General features: G+C 37.1%; 1 long non-coding RNA gene across 1 annotated transcript; it reads left to right on the top strand.

Annotated features, from left to right (window-relative positions):
* The first annotated feature begins 18,425 nt into the window (after positions 1-18,425).
* Positions 18,426-21,921, top strand: LOC131383027 (uncharacterized). Its single transcript, XR_009212710.1, has 3 exons — positions 18,426-18,458; positions 20,667-20,767; positions 21,784-21,921. It is a non-coding gene; the product is annotated as an uncharacterized LOC131383027 (long non-coding RNA).
* The last annotated feature ends 1,023 nt before the right edge of the window (positions 21,922-22,944 follow it).

Below are 22,944 nucleotides of genomic sequence, written 5' to 3'. Positions count from 1 at the left end.
CCGAGTCTTCTCATGTCCTACTTTTCTTGAAAAAGGAATGACAGTCAAGAAAAACATTATTTCAAGTCAATAACTAAACTTAATACAAATGAATGCAATCTTTTCCTAAAGTTTTTAAAATAATGCTTTATACAGACACCTTACTTGCAAATATCAAGCCCAAAATCTCCACTTCCAAATCAAGTGGAGAACACCAGGCTGTGAAAACTCTCAATTTCCTTTGATATTGAAGGTTCACTTCCTTGATGTGGCTGCTAGATGTTCGTTCCCTTTTCTCACACTGCTCCAAAAGTTGTACCTCATTTCAGGATAATGGCATCTTCCTGCAGAACAGCACTATTCTTCAGGCTGAAGCCTGTGATTTTACAAGGAGTTCCGCAGCCTTCCCATCTGACCTTCTGATTAGGACCTACAGTCTCACTGTATCTCCCTAAACTCCAAAACGCCCACCGCAAGTATTCTGCAACTCCTTATGACTCTTTGTAGTAGCACACGTGGCTTCATTTCTCATGCTGTGTTCATGTTTATTCCCCTGGTTTGCCAGCTTCCAAATATTCCACTATTTTTGTATATTTTCCAATATTTAGAGTTAGGGTGAGGGTTATAGAAGGAAATAATATTGTAGACTCTGTAACAATTCGCCAACCTAACTGATCTTTTTTCATTTTCTTCTCTCCCCACTCTGTGCCTGGATTCTGTTCTTCTGAGACCTCCACTCCTGACACAGTGCCGGCTATTCACAGGTGGCCCACTGGCAACTGTGCTCCAGCACCTGCTTCACTCTGCTTCCTCCACCATCTTTCCATACTTACGCTTATGTTAATTGTACTTTCGAGGTATCCCCGTATTCATTTTGACCCAGAGGTGCGAAGAACATTAGCATTTGTGTCTCTCTCCTTTTTTGCCTTCCAGTATCATCAACTTCTTATTGATAAAATGAACTTCTTATTGATAAAATTTCCAAGAAGAAATCCTACTAATACAGAACATTTTATAGAATGATTGAGGCAGAATATATCATTTCCAAGACAGTAGTCTCCAAGTGGTGAGTTTGTCATGACCCCTGGCTGGATGCTTGTTAGATGCAGATCATGTGGGTCTTCTCCACCCAGCTCCCAGAATATTGGTGGGATAAGGACATGAAAAGGATATGCAAGGATATAGGCCAAGAATGACATTATGGAAGGTAGCTAGGTTCGCATTCTATTTAAAGTACTCTGCCCCAAAAGACTGTCCTCTAGAGTGAAGAAAGCCATGCAGTGAAAGTCGAGGTAGGCTGCACCACTAGAGCAGGGGCTAAAGAGAGAGCAGCTCCCAAATCGGCAACTAGTGCAGTTTTGGAAGACTCTCGTGGGTTTGCCAAGGGATCTACATCATTGTCTGATGAGAGAATGGCTCAGTGTCGAGCATGAAAATGCATTTGATATCTTTTTAAAAACCTGCAAATATCTCTAGCTAAATAAAAGACATTCTTGTCCCTTTCTACTTTCCTCTCTTCCTCCCATGGATGATAAAAATTGAGGATGAAGAACCTGGGAGAATTCTTTAAAAGCAGACCCTTTCCCCCTTATGCTACCCCAGAGTGCTAAGCTGGTGGTGGGTGCAGGGGTGGGAGAGAAGATTTAAATCAGATGATAAATGAAAGATTGTACGTCTTAAATTTTTTTTTATTGACTGCCTTCAAATAGGCTGCTATTCCTCTTCACTTAGTTAAAATTGACCAGAGATTATTCCAATAGTTTAAATTGTAATTTAAATCAGATGAAATTCAATATCCATCAGATTTGTAATACCTGAACATGAGATCTGTGTGAATAACACTGTGTGAATCTTATGCAAGATTACCTTTCAGAGATGAGAAAAACAACAGCATTAGTTTGAAGGGCACTGGTGATAACAGAAATAAAACTATTTGCTCATTATCTAACACTAAGTGTAGCCAACCCAATAAACAAGTTATATCTGTAAAGTACCTGGCACACAGTAGGAATTCAAAACATGCTAGTTCCTTCCCTTCCCCATTTCTTCTTATTACTAATTACTTGCTACCCTTCACAAGTCCCCAGGACACTAAAGTGTCCTTCACTGTGACATTTCACAGGGAGTCACCATGAGCTCTAAAGGAGATCCAGGCTTCAAATATTTCTCCATTCACACACTTTCCAGCTCTCTGAGATCCTTATGTTCACTCTTAATGGGAAAACTCAATTGCAGGGAAATAACACCAAGAATGAATATAAAGAAAAGATAATTGAATTTTACATTGGCCATATTCTCACCCTCACATGATTAGGTTGATCATGTTTTAACACTGCTCGGATAGTACAAGTTTTCAATGGAACATAGAAAAAAATTATTTTTGCCAGTTATATCAAATTGAGGCTTTGATTCCTATAGATTTTCTATTACAGGTACTTCTGCTAGCATTTATATATGTGTCAGTTCACAGAAGTACCTATAATAGAAAATCTAAACAACTTAAACTATTGTAATAATCTCTGGTCAATTTTAACTAAGTAAAGAGAAATAGCAGCCTATTTGAAGGCAATCAATAAAACATTTTTAAAGACATGCAATCTTATTAACCTACAAAGTCAGCAGAATTTATCTGAAATGTATTCCTTAAAGGAAGTGCTTTGTGGAGTACATGAGATTCCCATTAGTATTTTATGTAAATAGGTACAATTTTGTTTGGAAAATTTATTCTCTCACAAAATGTAAATATTCTACTTGATGCCTTATTATTTTGTTTAGCAGATCGTTGTCCTTAATTAATTTATATCAACCTTCAGGCTGGCCTTTATTCACATTTTCCCAAATTATAAATCTGTAAATTGAATGTACAATCACAAAATGAATGCTGTTATGTTTCTGTTATAATTTCCACAAACATCACAAGACACTGGATTAATTGAAGGAGTCTGATAGAGGCAGAGCTGGCTAGGAGACGGGAGAAACCTATAGCACAAATGGATGGATGGCAGGGCCTGGGAACCGGGCCTGAAGCTCTGACACTGTTGTTGTAGTGGGCTTGGTGATAGAAAGAAGACCAGAGGCTAGGCAGGTACTCAGCAGGGGCCATGAGGACATGGCATCGTGCCTTCCCAAGTGGGAAGAGCGGAGCCCCATGGGCTGATGTGGAACCCACTGACAGGAGGTCTGGCTGTGAGAAGCAGGGCACCTGGAAATTGGGACTGGACTTCAAAGGGGCCTGACAATGGCAAAGCAGGTTTCCAGCACAGAGGTTCAGTCCTGAAAATGTTATCAGAACTAACACACAATGTAAAGACCAGATTTGCTCCAACTGTGTTTAGTCCCCCAGATCACAACACTAGATAAATCCCTTCCACCTAAAACCAAAAATGCTTCTAGCATTTAGGGCTGCCTTGAACCTGCAGGTGGGCTCAAGTAGACTTTGTTGTTAAGAAAACAGAGAGCAGGAACTTCCATGAATTTTTATGCATGCTTTTAGATTTACGATAGATTCTTGAAAGAACTATTCATCATTCTGACTCAATTTTTCCAGCTTCAAGAGAAGATTATTTTTGTGTACATTCCTTATGGGAAAGTTGAGATAATTTAATGTGATTATGGCCCAAGAGTGCTTTGCATTTATTTTCTAGATTAGAAAGTCTCAAAGGCAAAACTTGGTTTAGACAAGGCTTAATTGGAAGCAGTTTATGTGTATAATTATGCTACTGTGAAATGTGCCGTCCCTAGAAAGTGTCACATTAAGCTTTACTGAATCTATTCTTATCATCACTAGAGCCTCCTAAATTGTATATTATACATACATAAACACACAGAGACACACTACATGAAATTGCACTCGCAGTCTTTCTCTCTTTGTATATAAATATGTATGCATGTTTAAATAGATTATATATACATAAATATACTGCACAAGCTTACTCTTTATGCAATATGGAGAAAAGCAACAAGTTTCAGAAGTTAAATAAACACAGCGTTTACTTTGCCCAAAGCCCAGTTGAATCACTTCTTAGACTTTTAGAAAAGAGGCTAGAATTCAACAGCAAGTTTTCTACACAGTTTATTAAGGTAGAAGATAAAATACTTTCTCCAATCAGAAAGAAAAATTGAGAGTGAAAAAATATAAACACTGACAAGAGCTGCCTGGAATCCTTAATGGAGTGTAAGAAACAAAAGTATTTCCAGAGCATGGAAAATGGAAGCAGACTCACTTCATTGAAATCCCCCCTCCTTTCCTACACACCTTGTCGTGAAACCACTCTTTTTCTCTCCTAGTTTAGTTTTGCATTTCCTCATGCTCCAGAGAAATTTGATGGAACTCTAGTTCTTATACATTTCTTACGTGCTCAATTATGCTTTGACTTCTTTTGCATTTATTCTCTCTTTGGTTTTATCCAGTCTTATTTGCCAGTTTTCCATCTCTCAATTTTATTGTTTTTAACCTGTTGTATAATAGAATGCCATTTTATTATTCTTTTTCCATCTATCTCCAGATTTGACACTGCACATACTTGAAACACATAATAAGGATTTATTTTAACCTCAGATATTAAATGAAGTCTTTCTCTCCTTATTCCTCTCCATTTCCCTTACTCTCTTCTCTTGCTCTCCTCTCTCCCTTTCCCTCCCTGTCATTTTCGTCAATTAGGAAAGATGTTGTGGCCGGGCGCAGTGGCTCACTCCTGTCATCCCAGCATTTTGGGAGACCAAGGTGGGCAGATCACGAGGTCAGGAGATCAAGACCATCCTGGCCAAAATGGTGAAACTCCGTCTCCACTAAAAATACAAAAATTAGCCGGGCATGGTGGCAGACGCCTGTAGTCCCAGCTACTCGGAAGGCTGAGGCAGGAGAATTGCCTGAACCCAGGAGGCGGAGGCTGCAGTGAGCCGAGATCTCGCCACTGCACTCCAGCCTGGGCGACAGAGCAAGACTCCAACTCAAAAAAAAAAAAAGTATTAGCTACACTTTCTCTTGGACCATCATTTTATCACAGAATCAATTTGGCCATTTACTTTCTTTTGGGCAGGCTTTTCCTTCCACCAGACATTTTTAAGTCCTCTTTAACAACTTCTTAAACTCTCTGGAGTTTAGTTTTTATTTTCCAGACATTCGTCTTAGAGTCAACTGACATAAAGCTAAGAGATTACTTCAGTGGAGATCTACATTTTTTTAGTTGGTTTCTCAGAGTAAGACCAATAATCTAAGGTCCTTAAACCCTGATTAAGCCTCTGATTTCCCTTATTTTAGCCCTAGATTCTTCTCTTTCTCACCCTTCATACCTTGGATGCATCTAATACACTCATTCCTTCTCATAGTTTTAATTACCTGGGTTATTTTCAAATCAATCACCAGCCTCAAAATCATCAACAGAATTTTTAATCCTACATTCCCAATGTTCTGTTATTTTCATCTATGTTTTTCCAAACTTTCAAACATAATGTGTTCTAAACCAGTAGCTTTCAAATCTTTCTATATCTAGATTCCATTGTGTAGCCCAAGTCTTAAAGAGAAACCCAATATTTAATCAGATTAAAACTAACAAAATAGCATGTACTTATAAAGTCCTTAAATGTGATAACTAGACTGTTTGTTACATACATACATAGAGTTGTGGATGACAATTCAGCTAGATTTCTGTAACTTGTTTTGCATGTAGATTGTTTTAGTCCATGTGGCTGCTATAACAGAACGTCTGAGACTGGGTAATTTGTAAAGAGCAGAAATTTATTTCTCACAGTTCTGGATGCTGGAAAATCCAAGAACACAGTGTTAGCAGGTTGGTGGTATGATGAAGGCTGCTTCCAGCTTCCAAAATAGCCTCTTATTGCTGCATCCTCTGGAGGGGAAGAATAATTTGTCCTCAAACGGTGGAAGGAAGAAGGGCAAGAAGGGAACAACTCCCTCTAAAATTTCTCCATCAAGCCTTTTTATAAGGGCATCCAATCTATTCATTAGGATAGGAGCCTTCATGATGTAGTTACCTCTTAAAGGTCCCTTCTCTTAGGGCCATTACATTGGCAACACCTGAATTTTGGAAGGCAAATATTCAAACCATAGCATGGAATGCAGATATATAGTGTGTCTGTGTTAGCAGGCCTAAATTCACAAAATACCACTGAGGAGCAACAGTCTCTGATTAATATTGTATAAGAATTCTAGATTGGTAGATAGAGAGGAAACATGCAGCTTTATTCTTAGTCTTCACACATTAAAAATAGGTTAGTGTGGAGACTCAGGTTTAAAGCCATTGGCTGCTGTCAATGAGATAAAATTTATATATTATGCATTTAAGTGAGGGTATTATTTTATATCAACATTTATAATAATTTCTTTTTAAATTAAGTACAATGACTTTCATAAGGCCTGCAATACATCTAAGGACCTATAATAATTCCTAAAACACAGCTTTAAACCCATTCTTCTATTTCTATACTACGGTCATTATTCCTTATCAAAAACTCTTTTCTCTCTATTCTGTATTATTTTAGTAAAATGATTATTGCCTCTTAATTTCTCTTCATATATAATCATTAAATCATCTTATTCTAACTTCAATGTGCTCACATTTCATTCTGTTCTTTCTTTTTTACTGTGTTAGAGTGACCCATGATTTAGTTCAGATATTTGACCCTTCCTAATCTCATGTTGAAATTTGATTCCCAATGTTGGAGTCATGGCCTGGTAGGAGATATTTAGATCATGGGAGTGGATCCTTCATGAATGGGTTGGTGCCATCTTCCTGGTAAGAAGTGAGTTCTCACTGTATTAGTTCTCTTGAGATCTGATTGTTAAAAGGAACTTGGCCTCTCCTCTACTCTCTCTCTTTTTCTTCTCTCTTACTATATGATACCTGTTCTCCTTTCCCTTCTGCCATGATTGAAAGCCCCTTGAAGCCCTCACCAAAAGCAAATGCTGGCACCATGCTTCTTGCAGAGCAGAACCATGAGCCAAATAAACCTTTTTTCTTTATAAATTACCCAGCCTCAGATATTCCTTTATAGCAACACAAACAGGTGAATACAACCCATGTCTAAACCATTATCTCATATTTGAAGTATCAGCATAGCTTCTTATATGGCATTCCTCTTCTCTACCATCTTTTCTTCCAGTTTATGCTGCACAGTGCAATCTGACGAAAACACTACTATTCGCATGTTGATTCTTTACTCACAAAACTTCAACAGCCCTCTACTATCCAGAAAATAAATGGATAAATGGAGTAAAATACATATGTCTTCTAGAAAAACAATGCCAAACACTTCTGCTTGACTTCTCACATGGCTTGTTGCTTAAATTCTTCACTGTTGACACTCTAACAGAAGACACACACGTACACACACATAGTGCTATGTGCCTGCTAGTCACAAACTAGAAAACCAATGTCTGAAAAAGTTTCTAATGTGCCTTTGTTATATCTCCCAAATGAGTTGAATTGAAGGGAAACCACATGGAATAAAGTTAAATGAACAAAATATTTGATTACAGTAAAATTTGACATTTCTATTTACCTGAAAGTAACATAATCATAATTAAAAGCAAATAATCTGATTTAGAATTATTCTTTCTCCCTCCTTTGACTCAGCCCTGCATAAATTACAGAAGATAGGAGGAATCAAGGATTTGAAAAACTAATGCACACCTGAGAGCCCCAGACTGACTGAAAGCATCTGGGAAAGCGTGGAGAAGGACCCTGGTACAAGTGGCATTAGCACCTGGCTAAGAATGCCCCATCTCGTCTTGGAGGAAATATTTTGGAGGAGAGGTACTTAGTTTTATTCTTTCCTCCAATCATTGTTGGTCCCATCACCATAAGAATTCCCTCAAGCCTAGGTCGCTTGGTCTTGGGAAAACAAATGAATACTGAAAATAACTCAAAGGTAACACAAAAGTACTGCTGGAGCAAGGAGCTGATGTAAACAGTTATGGAAAGATGAGCTTCCCTCAGGTATTCATTCTTTGCCTCCTCTCTGTTCCAAACAGCAGGCTTTACACCAAACCAAGGAAATGACCTTTTCTAAATCTGCTTCTGTCTAAGATGACTTTAAGGGTGAATCCTTCTGTGTCTAATGGTCTATAGAGTGGCTCTGTAGTGCCTGGGGCTGTGTGCACTGGTCTCCTCTCCTGCCCTTTCCTTAAACTTATAGAGATGACAGGTACTACCAAGCCTTTAGCTTTTCCCCAATACACATTACACGTCAGAACAGGAAGACATTCTAAGAGTATATAGAATTGCAAGGCAACATGAATAGACTCAGGAGAACAATCCTTCCAACAAAGAAAGCAAAAATAACAATGAATATCCCACAATACAGTTACAAAAATAAATAATTTTAGACAAGCTTGATAAATATTCTCAAAAACAAAAAGATGAATATTAGTAGTGTGGAGTAGGGAGAAATCATAAATAGGAAATGAAAATGTTAGTTCTGCCAAGTAAAATAGCTGCAACAGTTTAGAATAAATTGTAGGATTAAAACATTTAAGAAATAAATTAGTGCACTTAGTTATATTGAAGAACTCTTCCCAAAGGTAGCATGAGAGGGAAATGAGAAGTAATACATTAAAAAGCTAAGAGATATGGATGATAGAAACAAAACTACCAACATATGAAAAATAGAGGTATTATAAAAAGATCTTATGAAGTAAAAGTAGAACTTATAATGAAATATAAGGACATTAGAAAGTTCTAAAAGCTTTCTACAGAGAAGACAGAACCAGATCCATATGAAAATTCTTAACAGTAACTTTAGTGGCAAGAAAGCAATGAAGTAATATTTTTAAAGTATTTAAAGAAATCAAATCAACCTATAATTTTTAAACCAGTCAGATTGTTATTTAAATCTGAAGCATACACACAGCAAGATACCTCTCCAGCTTTCTTTGAGGTTAGGTGTTGCCCTGTAGTTATATCTTGGCCAAGGAAAAATGGGCAGAAGTATGCCACTTTCAGGCCTGGCCCTTAAAAGTCACATGTGATGTTCATGTCCCACATATGTTGGCCAGTATTGATGCTCAAGGCAAATTTGGGAGCTATGTATTGGAGGTAGCATTGACTGTCAATCCCGGTCTCTGAATGGCCTTGAGGAACACACCAACCTGTCTGGAGTTAATCACTCTTTGTGTGAGATAGAAAGTATTTTATATTTTACTAAACCATTGATGGTTTGTGAAATATCTAGGATTTTCTAGTAGCAGTTATGTTATCTTAATACAAACAGTTTTACACTCCTGTAAAAAACATCAGACAAAAAAATATAATGGTCATACACATATATGTACCTAATGATGTACCTCTAAATATATATAAATCAACAACTGCAGAACTGCAGAAAAATAAATAAAACAATAATTACACTTGAAGATTTTAGTCTATTCCATTCCATTCCAAAGCTGAAGATGATGCAAACAAAAAAATTAGCAGAGATCAAATCAATAAGCTTGTACTATTTGTTATTGCTAGGCTTTGTTAGACGTATGCACTTAACAGAAAATATTCATTGTTTTCAAACACACATGAACTATTTTAGAAAGTGCATGAGGCATGAGGCCATACAGAAAGCTTCAGTAATTCCCCAATTCAATATCTTATACACTATGACTAACTGGTACAAACCATAAGTAGAAAAATTAGAAATTAATAACAAAATGATTTTAAAATCCAGTATTTATTTTCAATTACTACTTTTGTCTACTTTAGGAATTGAGGTTATATAAGCCTCATGAAATGAACTGGGAAATTTTGCTTCTTCTATTTTTTTCTGCAAATGCTTGTAGTAGAGAGAAATTATTTCTTGGAAGCTGGTAAAATTTATCTAAAATTGTCTTAACCTAGAATTTAGGGAGGAGATAGTGTTGGGTGAATATATTAATTTATTTAAGGTTTATTGGCCATTTTGATTTTATATTTATCCTCCAGTCTTAAAATTTGTTAATGAAAATGTATGTTTTTCATCTAGATTGTTAAATTAATTAGTATATAATATGTTTGCATTTGTGGCTGTGTGTTTCCATAATTGCCGGGGATTGAATTAATCATGTTTGAGGTTCAAGGTACGACATCATTGTATGGCCATGTAAGATCTCTCTGTTTTGCTCCGTTATATATTCTCTTTTACTTTTTTGTCTAAAACCTACCTTATCCACTTCAACAACCATTCAAATGTGTTTATTCAGTACATTTTTCTTTGCATATTACATTAGGTATTATATAAAATTTATATTATATTGTGTGCATACATATTTTAATTTAAATGTCATGTTATTAAGTCACATTTTGCACTGAGCTTAGTTTTTTAAGATCCTTCCATATTACTCTGTGTACACCTAATCTGTTTCATTTAATTGCTGCATAATAATCCATAGTATGCTTCTACTGCATTTCACCTATCTACTTTCCTTTGATGGACAATCTAGCTTCCTCTATTCCCTGCCTTCCCAAATGGCAGTGCAATAAGTATACTTAATATGTGTCCTTCATGAAGGGCCTGCATGAAGATTTCTCAGCGAGGAATGCTCAGAAAGAGGTAGGCTATAATGTTTATGTGTGCTTAATTTGACTAAGTACATCCACACTACCACTGCTATCAGGGCACAATAATTGCTACATTCCCATATCCCACAAACACTTAGGATTATCAAACTTTCTAATTTTTTGCCAATTCTATAGGTTTAAAGTGCAATTGCCCCTCCATATACGTGGGGCATTAGTTCCAGGACCCTTGTACATACTCAAATCCATGCATACTCAAGCCCTGCGGAAACCAGCTATATACAAAAAGTCAGGGCCACCTTATACAAGAGATTCACATCCTGTGAGTACTGTATTTTTTTATTTTATTTGGTTGAGAAAAATTTGCCTATAAGTGGACCTATGCAGTTCAAACCTGTGTTGTTCAAGGGTCAACTGTAATACCTTATTGTTATTAATTTCATACTGTAATTATTTATGACTTTAAACATGCCAGCCAAGCAAGTTTGGCTTTATCTGGGTCCTTACTTGTCATATATCAAGGTTCATGATTGATTACAAAACAGCAAATGGAACAGATTGAGGAATAGGCTTTCTTTGAGGGAAAAAGTGGAAACTCACAAGGCCACGTCTAGCAAGAAGGTAAGAGTAGGTGTGGGTTTCCCAGCTGTCATCATCCCACAGAGAAGCATACCCCATCCTGTGTCTGTTAGACGGCCTGTAGGTCTGCAGTCCAGGGGATAATACTCTCCCTGGTCACTCTCCCTTCTTACAGGGCCAGAAGGAAAGCATCCTTGCCATAGGCAATAGTGGTCTGGATGCAGACGGCAACTTTTTGCAGTTGTCTGGGAAAGATAGCTGTCCAAAACTTAAAGACCTTGGACGAATCCATGGATTTGTACAGCAACACCACCTGGTCAGTGACTTATATCAGAATTTTATAAACATCGTTCTGCTGACTTATTTCCTTGGCAATGAACTGTGTTCTCTACGTTCTGCCCAGTGAGTGGCTGTCCTCACCCCATGTCTTTAATAGCACCTCTGAGGAGTGACTTAGCAGTCTGTGGCTTTCCTTTGTTCTTGTGCCTGGAGTGCTGAAGAAGGCTCTGCTTATGAGGTGGATTAGTTAGAGTCCAGTAAAAAAAATAATAATAACAGAAAACATTTTAATATTTCAAACAGAGGGAATGTGATATAGGAACTTTCCTTCATAGGAGTTGAAAAAGCTGAGAGAGCAAAAAGGGAATGGAGAGATCACCCAAATATTAGTAATGTAGGAAATGGTTTATGACTCTTAGAACTGTGGAAACAACAGAGAGGATTGGATGTTTTCTGACCGCAGAAGTATGAAAGAGGGACTACATAACTTGGTACCAGAACCATGGAGGAGAGGTCCCCATGGCCGACACGGATTTTCTGAAGAGATATAACCTCTTCCAGAAACATTCCCAGAGCAGAGACAGAACAAAAGAGATAAACCCTTCTCTCTTCCTACCTTTGATCTTCCACTGGGGCCTTTTATTTGTAGAAGAAAACTGTACAAGGGAAACTAAGTAATATAATTTGCATACTCTTGGCCCCCAAATTGCAGAAGAAGTAGAGAAATACAGCTAAAGAATGCCAAGAGATAGTAGGTAATGATGGACATGAGGAATCACGGGCATGAGGTTTTAGAGTTGATATAATTTTAAAAGAGCAATACCAAGAGACTTGTAATTAGTTTCATCTGGGAAATGCTTCAATCCAATGTCTATTCTTGTCCCAGAAAACCCTAAGCCTGTGCTATTAGACAACTTGGTCTGACCTGTAAAGTTTCTATTACCTAATATGTCTTAATTTAAAAGTGAAAGGGAAAAAACCTTATCTTTTGTTCTCCTTCGTATTCCTAAACCTAACCACAGTTTTAACGACTTGATGTATATTCTGACCCATAAGCCAAAACCCTAGCCTGCCCCCTGTTTTGTATGGCCCATGTGCTAAGAGTGATTTTTGCATATTTAAATGGCTGAAAAAATTTTCAAAATAATGGTAATATTTCACGGCATGTGAAAGTTGAATAAAATTCAAATTTTAGGGTCCAGAAATAGTTTTGGATTGTGCCAACCAAAAAAAACACCATGACGTGGGCTCAACCAATGAGCCTCTGTGTTATGAAATTCATCATGGAGTAATTATATCATCACTTTTCCTAGCTGGAACGCAGAAAAAAACCTTTTGCAGCATCCTAGGAGAATTGGTTTCTCCAGACAGTCTCTTTCCAGTTATCATACTGCTATTCTCTCCCAACCAGAACATTACCTGGTTCAAAAGTCACTGCAGTTTTTACCATTACTTTTAATTATTTTTAATGGCAAAACTCGCAATTACTTTCACAGCAACCTGATACATGAATGGGGGCATAGCATAGAATCCTGCACTAGCTACAGAGCACCTGAACTGGATTTTTGTCCTTACCACTCCACTGATATACTGCTTCTATCAAGGAAACCGAGAAACCATCATGTTGCCAAATCCAATGGTTCCATCCCAGCTTGCATTGTACTTATTCACTCATCGGCATTCAGTAAAGTTGATCGCTAACTACTACTTAAGACGCTTTCTTTTCTCATTTCTTCCCTGGCTCCACCTTCCTGGTTTTCCACCAAGCTGCCTGTTCCTTACTGATTTATCATCCTCTCTTTACCCTCTAATTTAACACGTCTCAGTTCAATGTCCTTATGCCTTCCTTGCACATCTGAACACTCTCATGCAGGCCATATCTCTTGTATGCCAATGACTTCAAAATTTATCTATGTCTAGCATTAGCCCTGGATTTCATATGTATGTATTCAACTGCCTACTTAATATATCTATACATATTTGTTTCCTAGATACTTCAAACATGAAGTGCCCCAAACAGAATTCCTGATTCTCTATATTCCCAAGCAACTCATTCTCAGTTTCCCAGTCTCAGTCAATAAGAACATGAACTGCCTAGTTGTCCATGCCTCAAATCTAGTAATCACTTTGTTTCCTCTTTCCAAATCAATATATACACAAGTCTTTTCGCTCACCTTCAAATAATTCCCAATTCCCCTTTCTTTCATATTTCTCCATATTACTACCTTAATCCAAGACTCCATCATTGCTCATCTGAATTACTATAGTGATGACTGATCTCCTTAGCTTCCACTGTTCTTCCATCCCCATCTATCCACCACCAGAGCAGCCAAAGTGTCTTTTCAAAATATGTACCAGGCCTGGACATTGCTGCTTATAATTCTCCAGTGATGTCCTATGAACCTTTAAATAGAAGCCAGTCTCCCCACTTTGGCATTTAAAGCCCTCCCTGGCCAAGGACATCACCTTGTCCTCTTCTCTGTTTCTTCCTTCTCCCTTTCTTTCACTAGGTTCCTGCTTCATTGACCTTATTTCTGTTTCTGAAACATTCCAAATAATTCTCACCTAAGGACTTTTGCATTAGATTAGCTCAGCTTAAACACGATCACCACCTTGGAGAGTTCTTCCTTGAATAGAGAATGTAAAGTTGTTCCCAGAACTCTATTATACACTCAATATTTTTTCATGGTATTTGTGAATTGCTAACATTTCTGATACTTTTTGGTCTGTTTATTTCCTTGTTTTTTTAAATCACCCATTTAAGTATGAAGTCAAAGAATTATGTTGGGAATTGCAATTTACAAAGTACACATTGATAATATTTTCAGGTTTTATATAAAACAATTATTATGTTTTTAATTCAAAAATTATGATGCCAATAAAGTGCTTCTTTCTAATAAAGTCAGTGTGTTATACCAAGTTTTAGGCAGATGGAAATACAGTGCATTGTTCTAACATGATATATATATACATCTATATCTGTTTAATAATCAAGACTGTCGATTTAACAACATCTAAAACAATCTTCTAAACAAAGAGATTGTATTTCAAATTAGTGTACTTATCATTAACCACCATATTCTAAAAAAATTTTAAGCCCCTATTATTTTTAGCATAGTGGCTATGTTTGATATTTCATATTATACCTCATATACTCCTTTATTTAATTGTACTATAATTACATTGCTGAATTTTAAAATTAAATATACAAGTAATTTTATGATGTAAGGCACTATTCAATAAAATTTATTATCATTATTAAAGTGTTCTATGTATTCATATTAAGAATTACTCTGTAACGGTTTGTCATCTAAAGTGCAACATTATTTGCTTCCAGGATTCATTATTTAAAATATAACTTCATTCAAATTTTAAAAACTTCTAGATGCACATTGTTTTAAAATGTTACACAGTTTAAGATAACGTACTAACTGCTAATATGCAGGACAGTTCCCTTGGTGGCCTTGGACGGACTCACGTTCTGTCCCCCACCGTCCCACCCCCTAGGTTCTCATGTGTCGTTCTCAAGAATAATTGTAGAATGTGTTTGGAATGTAACAGCCAAGACAAGCAGAGAACTGGCTAGAACAGCCCAGACTCTGTTGCAGGTCCCCAGCCCCAGAAGCAGAGGGTCCTCACCGCCCTACCTTACTATGCTTTAACGTCTTAGTGCATTGAACCAAGTGGCCCCAGGATGTGAAACCTAGGGTGACTGCTTTCCAGGCCCTCAGCTGCTGTTCAAGCGAGGCATGCAGAGTTCATATTCCATCTGCCCCAGGCAGCTTTCTTGAACTCTGGGGAACCTGTTCGAAATGAATCCAAGGCTTCTTTTGTCCATCACTGCCTATCTGCAAGTGATAAACTCACTTCATGTAACTTGTGTTTGTGGGTCTTCTGTCTCACTAGACTCAGAGAAGTTAGTATTCAGTGCGCAGTGACCTGCTTCACACTGTATTATTTCATCACAGATGTCAGGATTAAAGAAAACCAGAGCTGCTAGTAGAGAACCTATAATAACACTATTCTGTATCATTAAATGGAATATTAAAAATTTTGATGGAATACCAGAAAAAAAGAGAAGAGTAATCAGAGCTATTACTTTCAGCAAACTACAAGTACATGTATGTCACCAACAGGGCAAGATATAAATTTACCCTCTACCTCCATATCAACCATATCTCATGAATTCGAAGAAAAAAAAATGACCTGTTACACACAGGTGCTTTCTACTAATGCAGACACATGACTATTTATTATTATTACATAGTTAATTATTATATATAATTTATATTATAGTTATATAAATTATATATGTTATAATATATACTTTATACAATTGTTACATAAATAATATACTGACTTGAAATATATTTTATTTGAGGAACAAAGAAATGCTTTTTAAAAGCTCACTCAATGGTGTCATGTGGGCTGGTAGCAGCCCTTTCTGATCAATTTCTAACTTCGTCAGGAATTGTTTGCTTTTTAAGGAACATAACTTACTCAAGTTAGTTTAAATTAAAAAGGGAAATTTATTTTTGTAGAAAGGGAGGCTTTATGGAATGAAAGAACTGGGAATGAAACTGTCTTCATGAAAGCCTGAAACAAGTACCTGGAGAGCACCCCGCACTGAAGGTGCCCAGGTACCCTCTTGCTGCTCACTTTCTGGGATCACATGGTCACTTAGCTCTGCTTTACTCTGTGCCTGTCTCAGGCTTCTCTCTCTTTCTAAAATCCAACATTCTTTACTGACGTTATACATGACAAATATAGTCAATGTAGTCATGCGTGCACACTTGCTAGATCCTCTTTGTCCTCCTTCCTAGTTACTAAAGGACAATCTCTAGCTGGTTCAGTTTGGGCCAGCCAGCTCTGGCTAAAGGGGCTGGGCAGTGTCGTGAGGACCCACTTGGCAGGAACCGTGAGGTCTCACTTCATGAGCAGCACAGGCAGATGTCTCACAGAGTACCGGCTCTATCTTTTATCACAGATGATTTTTCTGCCCTGCAATACAGGGCAGTCACCCTGCCCTGCATAAAACCAAAGTCTCTTAAGTTTTAGCACCGGACTTCTTAGGGAGTCATGGAGCTCTTTTAGCTCCTGCAAATCCTGCAATTTTTCAGTTTTCAGAGGGATTAACATGGGTGGAGACCTCAAGAGTGCTCACTTCATGTCGATAATACATTCCTAGATGTCTGGCAATCTAGGAACACTGTAAATGAAAGGAGGTCTTCTGTCTATAAAATTATTTTTGGCCTCATGGACGACCTAAAAGGGTTTCAGGGACCCCCTCCACCCCGCAACAGAGGTACATGGACTACACATTTGGAACTGCTGGTTTGCGTTATTCAAATTTTCCTAAGGGTTTATTTTAAGAATAAAAGAATTTCTCATAGAGTCAAAGGGCTAGAACTGGAAATGAAGGGTGAGCTGTTGCATCTAAGTGACTGGAGGGAAGAGCTTAGGAAGTTGAAGCATGATATCACACTTAAAATTTTACCAGTCTTGCCAAGCCTCATGGATTTATGCCCGAGTCTATGCGAGCAAGCCTATAGGCAGAATCTGAAGGAACTGCACACATAGGGATTCTGTGAGATGTGGGGGCCTTCTCATTTTTCAGTGCATGGAGGACCTCAATATATACAGGGCTATTTGGAGCATCAGGAAATACAATCCTTGTTATAGACGTCAGCATTCTCAGGGCAAGAACTGCCAGATAGAGTATTAATAGTTGTGGGATGCCCTCATGGGTTGTGGAGAGAAATGGGCATCTCCAAAGGGTTAAAGCAGAACATGGATTACAACACTTTCATGTTCTCATATGTGATATCCCCAGAAACTCTCAGCAGTAATTTTATGTTATTTTAAATTATGTGAAAGATACTATATTACTAGGTGGATCCAGAGGCCAGGGAGATACTAATGTCACCTCATTTGTACTCAGAGCTAGAAGGAATGAGGTGCATGATCCTCATCTATTTAAATACATTGCCTCTTTTTACTTTCAAGATTGCAAAAAAAATCTTTTGTTGACACACTACATTTTTTATCAGAAATTTCAAGTTTAATATTTACATAGTCTCAGTAAATTTGTGTTAAATAATTGCAGCACTGCTCTGTATCACTTTCTGATCAGTAGTTAACAAGACTGTGGTCCCTTCCATTTAACAGGAAACAAGGCAGAAAATGGACCATGCCCAATTTTTGATTTTTCTCTCCCCTAGAATTGGTTCTTATAATGAATCTTGAATTGTTCTTTTCCTGGCAGCAGTCACTTGGATTTCCTGGCAACGGTCACTTGGGTTTCCAAGGTATATTCAAACCCAGTTTATGGGATGCCAGCATAAAGGTCCTGTGAAAACACAGGATGCATCAAGTATGAGTAAAATGCCTAACTCATGACTAACTTATATTCATGGGAGAGCTCTTTTTCTACTGGAGAGAAAAACAATTATTTCCTGGCCTTGGTTTTAGTCAGCTTCATTGCTAAAACAACCCAAATTGTTTCTACTTTATAACCATTTTCAAAGGCAAGAGAGAAAATGTGTTGCCAAGGAGACCCATTGTGTGCAAAAGAAGGAGGAGTAATGATACCTGTGACCATGCAGCTATAATTTCCCCTGCTTCCATCTCTTGACCTGCAAGAGCTCACAAAAGATTGAGGTAACGTGAAGACATTGATAAATCTCTCATGGTCCTCAGATCGTATTTCATACCAATTCCTCTCAATCCAGTAACTTTGACATATATTTGATATAACTTCCTTGATAGCAACAAGAAATAGCCCAGCATGAGCAAGCAGAGGTCACAATTTTGCAATAATTTTACTTCTTGTGTGGAAGGTAATTTGCTCAGATCCCTGATGTACCTGGGAAATAATCAGACGCTGTATGCTGGTTTACATCGGAGTTATCTAAGAACTTCAAGAGACATATACTTCAGGGCCATTGTATCCTGAAAAATTATGGTGGTCTTCCATGTTTATCAAGCTTCTGTCCTAAAGTTACAAGTCCTAATGTTTTCTCCTTTTTTAAAATAATTGTATTTTAAATATCACTTAATTAACTCATTTTTTTATTTCCATAATTAGGAAACCTAAAATTCCTAAGGCGAATGAAACAGGTAATGTTCCACACACTAGCTATGTGAAATTATGCTGTAAAAAGAATAATTTTGCCCAGAATCTGCCGACAGAATGAAAAATATGAGAAGGTAGTAAAGAGAGGTTCTTTCAGAGGTAGAGACGTTCAGATGGAACTTAACTTAGCCTGAGGTGGCCAAAGGAGGCAAATTCACAGGGAAATCTAAAATTGAAATCTTGAAGGGAAACCAAAGATCATGGTAATTAAGTAGTACTAAGTTTCAGACCAATCATGAAAGCAAAATTAAAAGGAGAGACATTAATTGAGAGCAACAAGGTCTATGACACTCAATGTTGAATTAAAATTGTGCGCACTGAGTGGCTGTTGCAGAACACTTCTCTGTGTTGTTGGATGTATCACATGGAGCAGGAGGGATGGCTTGCTAATACTGTCAATGATCAGACAAGAATGAAAAGTGAGTTGCTCTAAGATTTACTTTAAGTCACAGAGCTGTTTTCTTATTATTTTAAAAAATCTCTCTTGCTGTCTGAAAGAAATGTCACTATACACTATACAAGAGGGTTCTATTTGGTCAAAGGCTATCAAATACCAAAGTCCATTAAAATTTCTGGACTTTATAGTGAACCTATTTAGAATGGAAAACAAGTTGTTTGGTAACTGGCATATTTTGCTGAATCAGTTGTGACACTCCTTTCATATTATTTTGAAAATAGCATTATGAGTGTTTGCCTCAATAAACACACTCACTACATTAATTGTAAATTTATTGAATTTAAGGACACTTTGAAATTGTAAAAATACTTGCTTAGTTTTACATTACACTAATATATAGCATTACCATCTATTTTCAATGGAACTTTTTTTTAAAAAAAAAAGATCTCTCTGGAAATCCAAAATTGACTAGATCATATGAGTCACTGAGACCTCACAACACTCATGGTATACCCTCTGTTTTGCATTGCTATAAAGGTACACATGGGGTTGGGCAATTTATAAGGAAAAGAGGTTTATGCAGCTCATGACTCTGCAGGCTGTACAAGAAGCATGGGTGCTGGCATCTGCTTCCAGTGGGGGCCTCAGGCTGCTTCCGCTTATAGCAGAAGGCAAAGGGAAGTCAGTGTGGGCAGAGATCACATGGCAAGAGAGTAGAAAGATGGGTGTGGAGGGAGGTGCCAAGCTCTTTTTAACGATCATCCCTCATGGGAACTAACAGAACAAGAGTTCAACTCATTACCAAGGCATTCATGAGGGATTTGCCCCTATGATCCAAACACCCCCCATTAGGCCCCACCTCCAAACCTGGGGATCAGATTTCAACTTGAGGTTTGGAAGGTCAGATATCCAAGCTATCATACCCTCCCTTGTGGAAGTTTTTGGTGCTAGAGGAGCACAGCACACTATTTGCTGTAAGAAGGACACTGAAATTCCTTCTGCACTAGTACTTCACATGCTCACAAATATATTCTGGCTACAATACTTTTTAATGATTGACTCTATAAGGGTCAATAAGTGTCTCAAAACCATTAGACTGAATCTACTTCAAGGGCCACTTCTTATTTTTTTTTTAACCTGGCAAAGTTCTGAACAGAACAAAAAAATGACACATGAGTAGAATCTGAAAAAAATAATTAAATGAATAAGCAAATGAGTGAAAAGTATGCATTCCAAAATACCTACAGATGGGCTGCTTATTTTATGCTAATGGTACTTCAGTCATTGGGATTTTGTTTGATATATGTATAACATGATGGATCACTTCTAACACACGGTCACAGTTTGAGTGTATTTCTTCTCAACTAGGACAAAACATACTACCATGGGAAGACTAACGTTCCTCAATTAAATGCATGCTCAAGATATTGATACAGACTGAGGTTTACTCAACAGAAAAAAATGCATGTATTTAATCTGCAGATATGACAAGCTATAGATTCTGCAGAATCCCAGTTATCATTCAAAGTATTGGCAATCCATTTTATCCACTCATAGCCAGAAGTGGACAAGGGCAGGTTGGCATCCTCTCTCAGACATGTGATTACGCCCTCTACAGAGCTGCTCTCTGAAGATTATCTGCGCATTCTCTGCTTGTGGGTAGGATTTTACCACTTACCCCTAAAAAACCGGGGGTCCTAGGAGAAGTGTCCCCTGTCCTTTCTTCATTACTACTACTGCTGTTTTCTTCATGCCATGACCTTCATGACCCTCCTTTCGCCTTCTTCTCTCTCAGGTAGCCAGCAGCTTTCAAACAAACCCTGAGAACCAAAACCTAGCCAGAAATGCTTCCTGTGACTCTCCAATGGATCTTCCCACCATAATGCAGATTTGCAGGTCTATGTCACATATAGGCAAAAAAGATGGGATTGCAATAATTACAAGGAGAGATTTATTACTGTTATTTTAAAGGAAAACAAAATGTGAAATAGATTCTGGTAAGCTCAATAGCAGTAATTTGGGAGTGATTCAAACCACAAGCAGGCCTCGTGACCATAGACTATGTGGCTTATAAACAACAGAGATTTGTTGTTCACAGTTCTGGAGGCTGGAAAGTCCAAGATCAAGATGCCAGCAGATTTCTTGTCTGGTGAGAGCCTGCTTCCTTATAGACAGCCTTCTTCTCATTTTAACCTCACATGGAGGAAGCATCGAGGTGTTTCTCTCAGGCCTCTTTTAAAAGGGCACCAATCCCATGCATGGCTCTGTTTCAGGCTTGAGATGCTAGGACTATAAATCCTTCTCTTTTTTTATTACATGATTTACTATGCTGTCTGTTTGCTTTTTTTCTAAAATATCTTTTGGTGTTGAAGAGAGTTTGTATTTTTATTCTTTTTTAAAATTTTAATTGACTAATAATAATTAAATATGTTTGTGTGGTACAACGTGATGTCTGACTATAGTTAATAAAAATGTAACATACACAAGTCCTTTATTTTGTAGATTTTAGTCACACTTTTAAGCCCTTTAGATCATTTTCAGCTTTGTGCTCTATGTTGAATGCTGTTTTCCTAGGAAACTCTAATTTGTTATTTAATACCCAAGTCAAATGTTGGCTGTTCTCTGCTAAGTAGAGGTAGCTGGTCCATCCCTGCCTCCTCAGTTCTTAATATATACCTCTATCACATGTGTTAGCATGTACTATTGCATCTAGATGGGTCTACATGATTCATTTCTTACAGATTTGCTGATTGTTTCACTCCGATTGTGCTTTATGCCATTGGAAGAAAAAGTGTCTATTTATTTTAAGCCACCAAGATTTCAGAATTTATCTGTTACTGAAGATCATGCTCCCTAAAGTAATACATGTCTTTTTTATTTATTTTATTTATTGAGCATTTACTATGTTTTAGATACTGAAGATACTAATACGAACAAGATGTATGAACAGCCTGTCTTCATTAAGCTTACACTGTGAGGACAGAGATCTAATGAATAAGTAGAAATGCAAACAAGTCGTGATACGTCCTGCAAAGGAAGTTTACAAGGGCTGACGTAACAATTGCTGTGGAAATACATTTTGATTGAGTAGTCAGGGTAGGCCTGAGAAGGGCTATTTGGACAGAGACCTAAAGGTCTAGAATGAGCTATTCACCTCCCTTATATGTCTGATCTGCTCTGTAACAGCTGCTCTAACACAGTGCCTGGCCCATGATGGGTGCTCATAGATGAATGGAAGAAAAAATATTGATCTCATGCAAAAATGTCTGTGTAATAAATGGATGAGTGAATAAATGAATTGTAAAATCTGTATTTGGTGAAAGTTTCCTTAAACCTAAAATAATTACATGCAAATTGGCCTAAATCAAACTTAGTTTAACATACTTTATTTCATCATAGTCAATTTTATATTTAATTAGGTAATCAACATGTCTGATCATTTTGCAACACTTTTATAGATTGCTGATTACAAAAATGAGCATTGTACTATGAATATTTATTTCCTTGTTCTTAACAAGAATTATACATTTTCTAAAATAATTTGATCACAAAGTGCTTTTAATCACTTTTCTCTCATGTATTACTGCTATGTTTTGACACTTTATCCTTATAATCTTTTTTTAACATTCACTTCACCTAAAATTTTCCACATATACCCACTAATCATTCCTCAATTTTGAGTCAGTGATCTGCATTTCCTTTGGGGTCTTAAAGGATAAGGTTATTAAGAATAACAATATCCAGATTCTTCTGACAGGCCAAACATAATCTGAAAATTGAATTCCTAATTAAGATATGTCTATTTAGAGAATTAGCATTATATAAATAATTATTAGCATTATACTTGTATTAAGAATTCACTAATTAAAAAATATCAAAATAGAAGTCTCATTGTGAAATGCTTATCTAGTGCAAAGAAACAGATGACATAAAATAGATACACAGAACAGACATATTCTATTCAAAGTGAGATAAAGAATAAGGTGAATCTGACTTCTTTTCCCATCTCTTTGAAAGTTTAGCCTTTCCAAGGGAATTTAATTTTTTAACACAAACAACAAAGAGGAATTAAT

The sequence above is a fragment of the Hylobates moloch genome, unplaced genomic scaffold (assembly GCF_009828535.3).
Source record: "Hylobates moloch isolate HMO894 unplaced genomic scaffold, HMol_V3 SCAFFOLD_3, whole genome shotgun sequence".
NCBI classification, from domain to species: Eukaryota; Metazoa; Chordata; class Mammalia; order Primates; family Hylobatidae; genus Hylobates; species Hylobates moloch.
This window is presented reverse-complemented; position numbering and strand designations above follow the sequence as displayed.